Source organism: Microcebus murinus, chromosome 4 (genome assembly GCF_040939455.1).
Source record: "Microcebus murinus isolate Inina chromosome 4, M.murinus_Inina_mat1.0, whole genome shotgun sequence".
Taxonomy (NCBI): domain Eukaryota; kingdom Metazoa; phylum Chordata; class Mammalia; order Primates; family Cheirogaleidae; genus Microcebus; species Microcebus murinus.
The window spans coordinates 79428031-79444149 of NC_134107.1; the positions used below are offsets into that span (position 1 = coordinate 79428031).

The window sequence follows — 16119 nt, forward strand, 5'->3', positions numbered from 1 at the left end:
TCTAAATCTTATATTCAATAAATGCTTAATGGAATAAATATGCACTTCAATCATTCTTCCTCTGCTATGAATTTGTTTTCATTCACCTTTATTTCTAGTTTACCTTAATTTATTAAATATATTTATCATATTTGATTGAACTTTTGATTATGAGCCACATGGTTTCTAATAGTACAGGGAGATCAAAGTCCAGGAAGGTCAACAAGCAAGTAATCAAATAATTTCAAGTGAGTATAATATGTATTTAAATAGAAAAAAGCATAGGAGTCAGGGCTGTCACATAGGAAGGAATAACTAACTTTATCTAGTAGGTTGAGCAAAGATTTAACAGTAAAGGAGATGCTTAAGATGGATCTTGAAGGACAATTAGAAGTTCAGCATATGAGTTTATAGGTGACGTGTTTCAGGTAAAAGGCACAAATAAGATCCTATCCAGGACATGGTATGCCATGATACCATAACTTATGGTATAGCTAAATGCAGAATGAGAGAATAAAAGCCAAAGGAAAAATGAAGTAGGAAAGAAGACAGCTAGATTTTCATAAAGCAAAGCTTATAATTCTGTATATATTATGGAGAGATTCTGGAGCAAAATTCAATTTCCTTAATGTTACAAGCATTGAACACCAAGGTCACAATTTTAACATATTAGGACAGGTTGTTCTTTCTCTACATAGAAAATAATTCAAGCTTAAAATGAAAACAGTTGCCCTGATGTCTGAGTGAATTAACTGTGTGCATGTTTTTTATTTACAATTTACAAGGAAAGATACAAGAATACATAGTCTGAGGTTCCTGATATGAGACAGGTTACGGTAGAGATTTTATATCATATGTTATTAAGTTATCTAGACTAGTCACATTTTCAAGCTTATATCCTCCAATTGTTTTTCCTTTATGCAACGTACATGATAAAACCTGGTAAGACGAATCGTCTCATACTTTTCTTTTCCTCTTGTTGTGATTAACATTGAACATCCCATTAAACTCACAAATTATTATATAAACTGCTACTGCCCTACATAGTGGGCTGATTTCTCACCAAGTTATACCTCATCTAAGGAATTAAAATTAAAAATTCAGTCATTTCCTGATGATGGGAATATCTTCAACCTAAGCAAAACTGTCTCAGGCAGATTTGGGTCTTTTCAAAATTCTTCAACGGGATGCATTGAATCAAATTTCTTAGAGAAATCATTACAGACCACATTATAACAGCAATCTGTGCTTATTGATCAATTGCCAGATTCGTAACAGGTAATTTCCTCTTAATAAAGAAAACTAAAAAAACTAAAAAACTAAAAAAAAAATTCAATATTTTTAAAATGTTGGATAAGATTCAAATCTTTCCCTAAAATAATGCCATATGTTTACTTGCCTTTTAGTATACTTTACTGAGTGAAAGAGGCAGATAACAGTTCCCAATAGCATGCTGGAGATTGTGTAGCCTACATAAGTGATCTGTGAGGCTGAAAGTGGACAATATTTAATCCATGGCAGCATGGGGGGGTTGGATATTATAACTTTTAATTCAAAGTATATAAGAGATGATCACAAAGTAAATTGAGCACAACTTTTAAAGAGCATTTGTCTTTAAGCAAGCATATATTGTGAAAGACCTGTAGAGAATAAATCAAGCTATAAATAGTATTCTTATAACACTCCACAACTTGAAGCTTTAAATGTAGTATTTTGTCATGTGTTTTCAAATTTAATAATGATGAGTGCTTTGTCTGATGACAATTAGACAATTAGTTCTGTTTTTATGGCCAGTCTGGTGTTTGATAATAAGATTGTGGTTTTACCATAGAAAGAATGTATATATTTATATTCACTATGATAAGAGACTGGGTATGCAGAATTTTTTTAATTGTCAAAGAAGGATTACTATAACAAATAGAATTTATATCATAAAATACTATATTAAAAAAGCACATAACTGGAAATGGGGAAAGTAGTAGATACTTTAATCTAATAAACACAAAAGACTTAATTTTCTTTTCCCAGAAGAAGTCAAATTAGATTCTTGTCTCAATCTATTGTGGAGTACTTTCTTTCATGTTCCTTTTTACCTGTTCACAAGCGTCTGACCAAAATTCATTATGAGGTAGTATTCAGATTTATACTGTTTCCTATATTTTCTTAATAAAATTTCCTTTTAAAAGAATTAGCATTCACTATGTGCCATGCCTTTTACTAAGTACATTCTATGCATTACCTCACTTAATTTTCATAAAATCCTGTGAGGTAGATGCTATTAAAATTTATTCTACAGATGAAGACAGGAAGGCTAAGAAGAGTAAAATATTTGATGAATACATACTGAATTGTTTAAAAAGTCCTGCTTTTAATTCAAAGTCATGAAACTTCCTTTAAAACTTCTTCTCTGTGCTATTAAACCTAGAACTTTTTTCACCTATGTGCCTACCTATAAATACGACATCTAATCTTCAAAGCTCAATATTAAATATGCACCTTATCTTCTATCACCAACTCATATTACATTTCACATTCTTTTAAACTACAGCACTTTGTTTATTTGTTCAGTATCTAGCACATATTTGTATTGGTTTTTATATATTTTCTATATCTCTAACTTAATGTTAAGCTATTTGAAAGCAGAGAGGCCTCAGTGATCTTTGTGTCTCCACTTTTATTGATTTGGGCATAGAGAGTGTCCAACAGAACACTGAGTTTCTCTTACTACCGCTAATGGAACGTTTATTATTTCCTAATGTCTCATGGGGACTTAATGAAGAGTAAGAACATTTACAGTTGAGCCCATGGTCCTGCGTCTCCTATGATTTTCCCTGTCTGAATTCCCAGGGGTGTTTCGGAAACAATAAATGAACATTTTAAATATAAAATTTAATTGAAAAGATATTTCTATTAAGCTTGTTTTCTTCAGTTTTTAAGGGCTTGATTTTGCCATGATTTTTCAGATTTTTTTTGCTTTTTCCTAAGAAATTTTGAAAAAAATACAAGATAGAAGAAAAAAAAATAGTGGAGTGAGAAAAAAAAAAAAGAAAGGAAAAAAATCTCTTGGTTATAAATGCATTAGCATTAGAAGAATTTATGGCTCCTCAGACATTCAACCTTGCTCAATTAATTGTCTTCATGACTGCAATCCTCCAAACATACAATTTTAAATGATGATTTAGAATTACTGACATCTGGAGTCCTCAACAAGAGCTCTAATTTATATAAAGCCATGGCATATCAAGGCTGTGGATATATTTTAGGAAGATGAGCTTATTCTTACTTTCAGAAATGTATGTGATTTTGTTTCTTATAGTATCAATAAGATAACAGGGTTTTCTCTTGAAATTGTTAATTAATAGGCATAACACATAGGAAATATGTCTTAACCTGCATGTTTCATGCTTTTACCTCTCCATAGAAAATATTTCAATCTTTTTGCTTTGGCTAATAGCCATCAAATAGTTAACCTTAAAAAAAGAAAAATAATCACTCACAGATTAAAAAAGTAAAAATTGAGAATATGTGCCATTTGATTTATTGTCAGTAAATTGGCATAAGCACTAGAATCTCCAAAGATCTTACTTAAAAAAGAGGTAAAAAGTCAACTCTTTAAAAATGACAAACATTATATCTGTAAGAATCCTTTGTTTAAGCTTTGAGCCTATAATTCCTAAATATGATGTTGACTTAAAAGCTTGAATCTGTCAGGGGTGGGGAACAGAGAATTGTTTAATAGGTATAAGTTGTAGATACCGTATCTATTTCACAATAATGGGGATATACTTAATACTACTGAACTGTACAATTTAAGATAGTAAATGCACAAGTTAAGATAATAAATTTTATGCTATCCATTTTCCCAAAACTAAAAAGAAAAAAAAAAATGCTTGCATTTATGTTGCAGTATTTGATCAGGACATTAAAAAGGCAAGTGAGACTCTGCTTGCCTTCATACAACTTAAAATTTATGGGGGATTATAGTATAATCCATAAGTAATTAATCACAATAAATAACCTAAGTGTACTACAGATAAAAGGTTTTAGAAAATTTAAAGAAGAAGAAATCTTATCTTGGTGAGAGGACCATAGATGAAGAGTTTTCTTTCTGTTGAAACAGGAAAAAGTTTGTGAGGGAATTCTTAGCTATATATACACCAGTGAAATTTCCATTTCAGAGTTATAGAGGATAAGAAGAAGATGGTATAACTTAATCCCCTTCAGGGGTTGTAGTTACTTTCAATTCTATTTAAATGTTTTGCCTTTATTTTCAATAAAAGAATCCATTAAATGGGTTCCTCATATCTGGGACTATTTCATAATAGGACATAATTAAATATAGATTCTACAGTATCTATGGTTTTAAAAAGTACTTCTGAAGCTTCTGACTGTAGTCAACAAACATAATTTTAATACATATTAGGGATGACTACAAAAAGAATTAAAAAATGAATGAGAAACTGAACACTGATCAGGTGGGTTTAAGTAGTAAAAAAACCCTCAAAAGTCTGCATTGCTGTTGGTGCAAATGTAAACATGTGATCTTGATATCTAAGCCTAGAGATACAAGTGAGGTAAATAACTTAAACCTGAAATTCTCATGTTACAGCAGGGACCATTTTGGAGAAAGAACAACATGATCTCATATTAGTAGCCCCTCATGCAGGCTGACAAAAGAAAAGGGAATTCTTTTACTGATGAGGAAAGTTTCCTCAGTACAGGCACCCATGATACTATAAATTATGTTCAAATAAACAGGTAAAATAAAAACTTACAAACACATAAAGAAACCATCCACTGGAGCTTCCAGATTTCTGAACACATCCAAATGCAGGAAAGGTGGTGCACACCAACTCCTCGAGGACAGAAGTTTCTGCATTCAGGACATTTAAGAACCTTACTCTATGTATCTCTTTATCTGGTTGTTTATTTGTATCCTTTAAAACATTATTTGTAATAAATTGGCAATAATAAGCTTTAAAAAATTAAAAGAAACCATCCACTATGCATGAAAGTCAACTGATATTTGAAAAATCCTATAAGAACTTACACTGGGGAAATGATATCCTCTTCAATAAATGGTGCTGGGAAAATTGGATAGCCACATGCAGAAGAATGAAACTGGATTTTTTTTTATTTCTTAGTATATACAAAAATCAATTCAAAATGTATTAAAAACTTAAATATAAGGCTCAAAACTATGACTAAAATCTCAAAATCATAGTCAACAAAAACAAAACTAGGCAAATGAGACTATATTAAACCAAAGGTTTTTAAAGGAAAGGAAACAAGCAACACAGTGAAGAGACAATCTATTGGATGGGAGAAAATGTTTGCAAACTATTCATCCAACAGGGGACTAATATTCAAAATATACAAGGGACTCAAACAACTCAATAGAAAAAAACCCTATAATCTGATTAAAAAGTGGACAAAGGACATGAATAGACATTTATTAAAAGAAGACATACAAATGGCCAACAGGTATATGACAAAATGCTCAACATCACTAAGCCTCAGAGAAATGCAAATAAAAACCACAATGAGATATCATTTTACCCCAGTAAGATTGGCTATTATATAGAAGACAAAAAATAACAGATGTTGGTGAGAGTGTAGAGAAAACAGAACACTTATACACTGTTGGTGAAAATGCAAACTAGTACAGTCATTATGGAAAACAGTATGGAGATTTATCAAAAAAATGAAAAGTAGAATTATCATTCAATCCAGCAAAATTGCTGCTGGGTATCTATCCAAAGAAAAAGACATCAATATATCAAAGGGATACCTGTACTTACATGTTTATTACAGCACTATTCATAATAGCAAAGATATGGAATCAACCTATGTGTTCAACCATAAATGTATAGGCAAAGAAAATGTGGCATATATACACAATGAAATACTATTTAACCATAAAAAAAGAATAAAATCATGTCATTTGCAACAACATGGATGGAACTGGAGGTCATTATCTTAAGTGACATAAGCCAGACACAAAAAAACAAATACCATATGTTCTCACTTATGTGTGAGAGCAAAAATATTTGATCATATGGAGGTAGAGAGTAGAAAGACAGAAAACAGAGACTGGGAATAGTAAGTGGGGGAGAGGAAAAGATGAAGACAAGTGGGTTAAAGAGTACAAACACACAGTAAGATAGAAGGAATAAATTAAATGATTGTTAGCAGAGTAGGGTGACTATATTTGACAAAATGTGTTTTACTTGGGTGATGGACATGCTAAATACCAGGACTTGATGGTTACATATTATATACGTCACAAAATTTCTCATGTACCCCATAAATTTGTACAAATTAAAAAAATATATATTTAAATCCAAAATGACTTCAGATATTCAATTCAGGAAGAAGTTATAAAATAATAAGCAGGTGGGAAATATTGATGATTCTCTTCTCTCAGTTCCTCATGTTTTTATTCATATAATTTTTAACAAAAGCAAACAATTTAGAAATAGAGTTGGCCCTTGAACAATGTAGAGTTAGGGGTGCTGACCCCCCTCACAGTTGTAAATCTGCTTATAACTTTTGACTACTCCAAAACTTAACGACTATTACCCTACTGTTGACTGGAAGCATGACTATAACATAAAGTTCATTAACACATTTTTTTGTATGTTATATGTATTCTATACTGTCTTCTTACAATAAAGTAAGCTAGAAAAAGCAAATGTTAAGAAATCATAAGGAAGAGAAAATATATTTAGTATTCATTAAGTGGAAGTAGGACATCATAAAGGTCTTCATCCTTGTCATCTTCATGTTGAGTAGGCTGAGAAGGAGGAGGAAAAGAAGGGTTTTGTTCTGTTTTTTGCTGTCTCAGGGGTGACAGAGGTGAAGAGGTCGAGGAGGTATAAGGGAATGCAGGAGAGACAAACACACGTGGTATAACTTTCACTGAAAAATATATGCATAGAAGTAGACCTTCGCAGTTCAAACCTGTGTTATACAAGGGTCAAATATATTTTTATTTTAACTGTAAAATTATACAAATTTTTAAAAATAAGACAAGACGAAAACCAAAGTCTTTTCTATTCTATCTCAACTTAATCTCCAGAGGCACCCCAGATAATATTTTGACCCATATCCTCCCAGTCTTTTTTCTCTATATGTGTGAAATTTGTTTTACAAATGTAGTACTCAATCATACACATAGGGTCTTCGTCATCATCATCTTCACATTTAGTAGGCTGAGGATGAAGAGAAAGAGGAGGGATTTTGTTGTGCTGTTGCATGGTTAGCAGAGGTAAAATAGATGAAAGGGGAGGTAGGAGTGACAGGAATACTAAGTGTAATTCTACAGAAATTCATCATAATTTTTGTTTGACTTTTTGCTTTTCATTTATAGAAAAATGTTAGTATATGGTACTGACCCTTATTCTACTATTTGCTTTAATTTCTGTGCTCTTATCATAGAAGGGTCCATGTTGTAAAAGAAATCAAAAGTAGTCTTGAATAATCAAAACCTTTCTGCAAGATTGTCTAATGTAAATGAGTTTTCAGGTGCTGCTTCTTCTACATATTTTCCCTCATTTTTCAGTACTGGTTTGAAAGTACTCACCTCCATCAAATTTTCCTCTATTAATTCTTCTTGTGTGGTGTCTATTAGCTCTGGAATTTTCCCAAATTTCATATCTTGAAATCCTTCACTCCCCACACTTATTTTGCCATATTCAAAATATTTTTCATGATTTTCTTGATTGGCTCTGTAGTAAATCCTGTGAAGTCATACACAATTTATTGTTTAAGTCTTGATGTCTTTTATAGCTTTTCCTATGCTAATGATGCCATCTTCAATGGTGTAATCATTCCAGACTTTTATGACGTTGTCTCTATTGGTGTTCTAGCCCATAGAATTGACAATCTTTTCCATAGAGTACTGTATGTAATAAGCCTTAAAGTTCCTTATGACCCCCTGATCTAGAAGCTAAACTAGAGAGACTGTCTTTGGGGGCAATTAGACCCCCTTTGATCCCTTCAGTGTTAAACTCATGGGGGACTGGGTGGCTAGGGGCATTATCCAATATCAAAAAAATTGTAAAAGGCAGTCTCTTATTGGCAATGACTTCCTGACTTTGGGGAGGAAGCCTCAACAGAATCACTCTGGAAAAAAGGGTTTTCATTGCCCAGGTCTTTTTTACAAACAAAAGACTGGCAGCTGGGATTTATCTTCTCCCTTCAAGGCTCAGAAATTAGTAGATTTAAGATTAAGACAGTCCTGATCATAAACTCAACTGCATTTTCACAAAACAGTAGAGTTAGTTTACCACTTCCTACTTCAATCCTGGTGTTCACTTCTCTTCCTTACTGCTAAATGTCCTTTGTGGCCTTTTTTTTTCAGAATAGAGCATTTTTGTCTACATTCAAAACATGTTCAGGCAGATATCCTTCATCCTCAATGATTTTGTTAAAGGCATCTGGGAACTAATTTGCTGCCTCCTATTCAGCAGAAACTGCTTCTCCTATTATCTTGATATTTTTTTGAGGTAAATCTCTTTATAAAATTATCAAACCATCCTTTGCTGGCATTAAATTCTCCAGCATTATATCCTTTACCTTCCTTTTAAGTTATCATATAATAACTTTGCTTTTTCTAGAATCACATTAGAATCTGTAGGTATGCCTTTCTTACGGCAGTCCTACACCCAAATAAAAGCTGTATTTTCAATACAAGATAAAAAGACATTTCACAACAAGTGAAGGATTTGTACCTGTTCCTGTAGCTGTAGCAGGGCTTCAGGAACTTCCTTTTCTTTTCTTACAATGGTGTTTATGCTGGATTAATTATCTTGAAATGGCAGGCAACCTCAATCTAGGTACAGATGACCTAGCTGCAGACCTCAATCGGCGTACCTATTTCTTAAGCAATTCAACATTTTTCTGTAATGTCATGACTTTTCTCTACTTCTTGAAAGCACTTCAAGCATCATTCGCAGCATTTCATATTGGTCGCATGGAGTTACTCAAGGTTTAAGGTATTGCACTAAATGTGATGAAAAATATACAAGAACTGTGAGAGATTACTTTTTACTACCACGCATGATTTATTGCAGAGGAACTGCTGCCGTGGCAATGATTAGCTCATACCATTAAACAGAAACTTGAAACACCTGTGTGCCCCTCACTACCAACAGGAGGTGGCTATAAAATTAATACTGTAGTATGGTATATACTTTGTTAGGTCTGGAGCTGAGAGAGAGATACGCGAAGACTTGTATGTAGCAAAATGCTGTTTATTTTGAGCATCTGGGTGCAGATGGGTGGAGGCAAAAAAGTGTCCACCCCGAGGGAGGGGAAAGTCTTGGATTTTATAGAGGGTTTTTTTCCAGGGGGAGTGAATAACACCTGTAGAGACAGGGGAGGGGGTAGCTTCTTCCTTATCAGTGGGGATAGGAATACCAGTGCGGCTGCAGCTGTCTGTGGTTGAAGTTAGATTTATAACCTTGGACCCTCCAGACTCCTACATCTTTTGTTTCATAGGCTTTATGATAATTTTTGGGTTCCCACCTAGAACAAACCTAACATACTGCGGTTAATTTTATCGTTTATAATTTAATACCACATCCTTACATTTGTTTACATTTTTCTTTTATTTGTTGTTGGCTAAAAGTACAGTTTGTTCAAGAATGAGAAGCTTTATGATTTTATATATATATATATACACACTTTTGAGGGAGACTCCATGACATGAATTTTCTTGACAATAAGACAAGTGCAGAGACAGTACCTGTAACACTACATATCCAAGATCTGAAGTCCTTGAAATATTGCTAAATATATGACTATATATAATCATGCAGATACACATATATCTATACTTATATAGATATAGAATATAACACATATATCATAAATAATGTTTCACAACTTGTAAGAAACAAAAAGTTAAGAAAAAGCACAACTACATAAAATAGGATAATAAACCTAATCTGACAGTGGATCTGCATTCAATGGTATCTATTTATTTATTTATTTTTATTTCTGCATATTATGAAGGTACAAATGTTTAGGGTGTGCATGTTGCCCTTGCCCCCATTATATATGTATATCCCCATCCCCTCCTCCCCCCTCCCATCTGCCCAATGCTGGATAAATGTTATTCCTATATGTGCACTTAGGTGTTGATCAATGAAACTAATTTGATGGTGAGAACATATGGTGCTTATTTTTCCATTCTTGGGATACTTCACTTAGTAGAATGGGTTCCAGCTCTATCCAGGATAATACAAGGGGCGCTAGATCACCATTGTTTCTTATAGCTGAATAGTACTCCATGGTATACATATACCACATTTTATTAATACCACTCATGTATTGATGGGCACTTGGGTTGTTTCCACATATTTGCAATTGTGAATTGTGCTGCTGTAAACATTCAAGTGCAGATATCTTTTTTATAAAACATCTTTTGTACTTTTGGGTAGATGCTCAGTGATGGGATTGCTGGATCAAATGGTAGATCTGCTTGTATCTCTTTAAGGTATCACCATATTGCTTTCCACAGAGGTTGCACTAGTTTGCAGCCCCACCAGCAGTGTAGGAGTGTTCCTAACTCTCTGCACCCATGCCAACATTTATTGTTTTGGGACTTTTTTGATAAAGGCAATTCTCACTGGAGATAAGGGATATCTCATTGTGGTTTTGACTGACATTTCCCTGATGATTAGAGATGTTGAGCATTTTTTCATGTTTCTTGGCCATTTTTCTGTTCTGTTTCTGTTCTTGTCCTTTGCCTACTTTCTGATAGGGTTGTTAGCTTTTTCCTTGCTGATTTTCACGAGTTTTAAATAGATTCTAGTTATCAGTCCTTTATTGGATGTGTAGCATGTGAAAATTTTCTCCCATTCTGTGGGTTGTCTGTTTGCTCTCATGACAGTTTCTGTGGCTGTGCAGAAGCTTTTTATTTGATCAGGTCCTATTTATTTATTTATTTTTGTTGCTGTGATTGCCTTTGGAGTCTTCATAAATTCTTTGCCTAGGCCAATGTCTATAAGAGTTTTTCCAGCATTTTCTTCTAGAATTCTAATAATTTCACACCTAGGTTTAAGTGTGTTACCCACCATGAGTTGATTTTTGTGAGAGGTGAAATATGTGGATCTTGTTTCAGTCTTCTACATGTGGCTATTCAGTTTTCCCAGTACCATTTATTGAATTTACATTTCTCTTGACTGTAAATGGCATCATGTAAAGTCTGTAAGCTATTGTATACATACATTTTGACAAATTTTAACATTTTATAATAGCTTTTATATATTTTGTTATAGGAAATGATAAAATAGATTAGCATCTATATATATTTAATGCATTCATGACATATATAACTTTTTCTTAATTTTTTTTATATTCTAGGCTATGTGGCTTATTTGCAAAATTTTTCAAATTGTTATAAATTTGTAAAAAAATTTTCAAAATATTTATTTTTAAAAATCCACATATATGTGGCCCCACACAGTTCAAACCTGTGTTGTTCAAGGATCACTGTTTTGTGAAAATATCCATTAGAGAGAAGATAGGATAATCTTAAGTGTCTACCTTAAGATGAATGTGTTTTTCTGGGCTATAAAAATTAATATTTATTTTTATAGACACAAATTACTTCATATATTAATTGTTTTAAGTGGAAATTATTATAAAATTACTGTATTTGCCACCTTTTTTAGTACTAACTTCTAAACTTTAGAAAATCTCTTAAAATAAGGATTTATTTTTCCATTTATCAGCACACAAGTAGGGTTAGAAATTTAGCAAATAAAATGCAGAATTCCAAGTTACTTAAATTTCAGATAAACAACAGATAATATTTTAGTGTAAGTGTCTCAGAGGAACATTTAACTAGGCGTCCTATATTTTATCTAATAGCTGATCAGATAAGCTAGGTACTAGGGTTAAAGGGCAGAACAAGAGGGACACAATCTCTGTCTTTATGAACTTTATAATCAGTGATGGCTTGAAAAAAGTGTGGAGAAAATAATAAATATTTTTAAATAAAAGAGATTTTCTATATCCCATCTTAAGGATTCTACCATGGCTGATTGACATAGACAATGATTGTGTAATCCTCTGCAATAAAGACTCTAGTTTTTGTCTCCAGCATGTTGGACTTTCAAGTTAAAATGCCAGTGTGTCTACATACCTTCTTTACATCTATTAATATCACAGTCTAGTTCCAAAAAGGGGGTTGATCCCTATAGCTAATTTTGGCATAGGTGAGAGGTTATTATTATACATATTTCTCCACTTCAGAAGTATCCTTATATTAAGGTCACTACGTGGGTTTTGTTATGGGACAGTCAGTGAAATTTGAAATAGAGAATAAATATCAAGATGGGTTTTTGAGATTTAATTAGGTCATTTATTTAAAGAAGATTCTTAAGTATTCTATCGCAGCAGCTATATGTATATGCTAAGTAGAATAAATTCAAATGAAAAAAGAGACTAAATAAATGTCTTGATTAGATATCTTTTTCTCAATTTCTTATAAAAATTATCTTTTCATCGACTAAGAAACAAATCACTAGGCATTAATGTACACATCTGATTCAGAATTGGAGTTCTATATCTGGAATGTGCTCTCAAATTCCTTAATATAGGGAGAACTCAATGCTTCCTCTGCTGCCAGTGTTTGTAATTGTGTTTCTTAATTTTAACATAAGTCATTTCATACATTCTCAAAAGAAAATTGTTTTCAAGAAGAACTTTTAGAATACCTTTCTTAGGGTTCTAAACCATAGTTACACACAGCTTTTTTTTTTTTTTAAGTCATCAACACATTTGATATCTTGGAAGTTTGTCTGCAATCTGGTATGCTGGAGCCAGACTTCTCAAAAAATTCAGGGCTAGACATTATAAATTGGCATGAAGGAATTTTGCCATTGACTTGATGGAATGAGGAAGGAGGTTAGAAATTAGAGATACATAGTAGACGCAATTGAGTTGATGCTTTTTAATTACCCTGTATCTTTGCTGGATAATGCATTCTACAATCATCCTGAGTGCAATGACTTTGATATGGTGTATTATGGATGGATAAACATAAAACCCAAAGCACTCTGTTTATTTGATACTCTGATTGTTGAAAGTATATTTTGAGATAAAGCTGCTGCTTACTCCTATTATTTTTTTTCCTGATAAAGGATGTATAGAATTTGGTCAAAGCTGTATAATTGATAAACTGAAAATATTTTGGGATTGGAAATAACATCAGAAATCATTTTCTCCCCTTATTGATTTGCCTATTATCTTCTTCTCCAAATACTAAAGAAAAATTTAGGGAGAAAAAATATAAAGAAAATTAGAGAGTAGTTTAAAAGGCACAGCTGTGTGCACATGTATTCCCCTAGTAAACATTAGAAAATGCATGAAGATGAGATGGAGGAAGGGAATAAAGAATCAGGGGAGAAAAGTGATAAGACTAAGACTGAAAAGGATGTTAGGTTGGTGCAAACTTTAATTTTAATTTGAATACTACCAACTAGTTAAAGCAAATGATAGTATAAACATGCCTTCCAAGACAGTGTGTTTCATTTTCACAAAAGAAAAATGATTTCACTGAATTGTGTGGGAAAAGGAGACACTTTAAATAAAAGGAATTTCTAAGAATAGAATGCTGTTTGAACCTCAGATGACAACATTGAATACATTTTGACATGTCACGCATCAGCCTTTAGTTTAATAGTATTTCATGCACACATTTCCTTTTTTCTAGAAACATATTAGAACATACTTATATTTTCTATTATTCCTTCCATTTTCTTTATTTTTCTGCAAAACACTTTTTAAGGTTGATTCAGGTTGTATTCATTGACATGCATTTATAGCAAGCTGTGAGCATTATCCTGAATATATGTTCTCTACTGGATGCCAAGCTATCAGATTCTCTTAAAACTGGCTATGTTGGATTTACTAGAATAAAATAGAAAACAAAAATATAAAGAAGCTATTTATATGCAATGGCCAAAATGTCTGTGGTTCAAATATATATACATATATTTATATATACACACATATATGCATGAGCATATACATATATGAAAATTACATATATAAAATTGTATGCACATATACATGAATAGGCATATTTACTTATTATTAAGAGAAAGTTCAAGGATGTTTTCAACATCAATGATAGCTAATATTGGCTACATGTCTGACCATATGCCTTTTGCTATATATGCATTATTTCATTTAGTCCTCTCAAAACTCTTATCAGTTGGACACTAATAATAACCTTTTTGTAAAGTAGAAGGGATCAGGGCTTTTATAGGTTAAATAGTTTTTCTACAGTTCCACACCTAGGAAGAGGCAGAGACAACATTTTCTCTAAAAAGGTGTGAGGTAAAGTAAGTATATATATAACCATATGCTGTATTTCTTTCCAACAATAAAGAACAACATATGAGAACTGGAGAATAGGGGATATATCAGATATTAAACTGATAAGTACACATACTATGCTTGATCTTAGCCAAAGGCCAAAAGAATGAAATCCTGTCATTTTCAGCAATATAGATGGAACTGGAAGTCATATGTTAAGTGAAATAAGCCAGGCACAGAAAGACAAATATCACATGTTGCCACTCTTATGTGGGAGTTAAGAAAGTGGATCTCATTTAGATAGGGAGTAGAATGGTGGCTATCTGAGGCTGGGAAGGGAAGGGGGATGAGGAGAATGTTCTTAAGGGTTAGAAAAACACAGAGAGAAAGACTACATTTTAGTATTCCATAGTACTGTAGGGAAATCATAGTTAACAATAACTTACTGTATATTTCAAAATAGCTAATAAAAGAGTTGTAATGTTCCCAACAAAACGAAAGCATAAATGTTTGAGGTGGTAGATAACCCAATTACCCTGATATGATCATTACATATTGTATACAGATAAAAATACATAATATATACCCTCAAAATATATACAACTTTTATATGCTAATAAAAAATTTAATGAAAAGAAAAGTAGAGGAAAGTAAAGGAAGAAAACCAAGGGATGGATCTAAAATGAATCAATAAGTTAACCTAAATTCTATACCCTAAAAAATTATTCTTTTCAAATGAGTGATCATAAATTATGCTAGACCTTCTAGAATCCACTACAAAATATTGTCAGCTATGTATTTTATAGATTCTATGGTATGAAAAAAAAACCTCAGAATTAAATTTATTCTTGGAAACAAGACCAATAAGAAATTTCATTTGGATATCCACTTTAAAAGAACATTATGTCAGATAATGCACAATGTTCTAAAATAACAATTCAAAAACAAAAAGTACTTATTAGAGCACATAAGTGTAGATTAATTTCCCAGAGCAATTTCTCAAGGCATCCCTCAAAACAAGGTTATCCCCTTTGATATGACTGGGAAAAGGAAACGAATACTGGAAGAGTGAATATATCACATGTGATTCAAGCTCATGGAGTGGCAGAGTAGACACTGTAATTCATTGCTCTAAAGACTTCTTATAGAAGAAATTATTTTATCAGTTAGGTAAATGGAAATTCCATCATTAAAAAAAATGGGTTGGGTCAGTATATTTAATGAAAATTGAGGGACCACCAATGGATTCCTACCACTGTAGAAGATGTGGTAACTCCGAGATGAATGAAAGGATTATCACTATCTCTTTTGTGTATGTGACTTTGGTTAGGAAGAGTTGTTGTCTAGAATTCCAGGGTGTTTCTTTATTTTCTTAATGTCCAAATATCTCATGAAAATATTGTTATAGGTTGATTTGTGCCCCCCCCCCACAAGATGTTTTAGAGCCCTCAATATCTCAGAATGTGATTTTATCTGGTTTGGAGATAAGGTTTTTGCAAAGGTAATCAGTTAGGATGAAATGATAGGATTTAGAACTTACTACCCAAAACATGGCACCTTGGCATGTTGAATATTTCAAGCTAAAGAAATTTGAGGAATGATTTTAGAGCTTTCCCTGAAGAAAGTCATAAAAGCTAGGAAGGATTTTTCTGTCCCTCCCTTGAAGTAAGACATAAGACCTTCATGTGAAAAGTACCCTCCCTATACCCAGGGGAAAGAAACATCCTTACCTCTGAAGATGAAGGGACACAGAGGAATCAGAGAATACAGGTCTTGCTACGTTTCCCACAGTTTGTTACTGTC

The 16119-nt window shown here is 32.6% G+C and overlaps 1 pseudogene; it reads right to left on the reverse strand.

The window, feature by feature from the left end:
• Positions 1-14306: 14306 nt before the first annotated feature.
• Positions 14307-14487, reverse strand: LOC142870688 (uncharacterized; annotated as a pseudogene).
• Between the last annotated feature and the right edge of the window lie 1632 nt (positions 14488-16119).